The sequence below is a fragment of the Pygocentrus nattereri genome, chromosome 18 (assembly GCF_015220715.1).
Source record: "Pygocentrus nattereri isolate fPygNat1 chromosome 18, fPygNat1.pri, whole genome shotgun sequence".
NCBI lineage: Eukaryota > Metazoa > Chordata > Actinopteri > Characiformes > Serrasalmidae > Pygocentrus > Pygocentrus nattereri.
In genome coordinates, this window is record NC_051228.1 from 31369327 (window position 1) to 31370278 (window position 952).

Below are 952 nucleotides of genomic sequence, written 5' to 3' on the forward strand. Positions count from 1 at the left end.
TCTGCGCGTAGCGGTTCAGGTTGTGAGCCCGTTTCTCTTTAGCCACTCCCTGCTGTCTGTCTGCCTCTCTGTCTGCCTGTCTGTCTGTCGGCGGCGCTCATAGATTGGGTCATTAACTGGCCGCTGTGCCGTGGTGTATGTAGAAAGAGCAGGTGAGCGGTACAGACACGCCCTCCTTTTATACGAGACTTCTTTCAGAAAGTCATATTTTCTCCCGGGAACGCTGGATTTTCAAAAAATCTACATAGTGAAATGTTTACGATGCAGCCAAAGTCATTCAGAGTGTTTTGGCGAGAAAAGGAACTTGCCGAGTCACAGCTGTTCACCGTGGCGGTGATAGGAACCAGACGCCCAGCTCTCTCATAAAACGAGATTACTTGGAATGCTTAGACCTGTGCTGCCCGATGTCTGACACCTTGTTTTATGGTAGTTTCGCCATGAAGCTTTGGCTTAAAATGTATTTTAATCCATTTCGTTAAACCCGTTCAGTTCCCCCCGCGACCCAGGAGGAATAGCGGCTTAGAAGATAGATGTACGTGTGGCGGAGGGATACACATGCAGGCCGTCGTAAAATAGGCCCGCTGCTGACATCCTGTATAAATAAAAACATTGTGTGGCCGCGACTTAGTAAGGCGTGGGAATGAGATGGCCCAGTCGTGGCCGTGACTTAATTGTCTCGTTCCCGCGCCTTACTAAGCCGTGGCCACGCATTAGGATCTCGTTCCCACGCGTTAATAAGGCTCGACCACGCATTAGTTTTATTTATACAGGGTGTCACCAGCACTGTGGAGAAATCCGTGTCTGCAGGGTTTTTTATCTGCAATGAGCCATTTCACGTCAAACCAGTCAGAGTGACGGACTGAATTAGCCAGAAATGTTGAAACATTGGTGGAGTTCCCCTTCAGGTCGTGTACGCAGTGCCGTAGTGTTTAGTCCACCGCTGACGGATTAT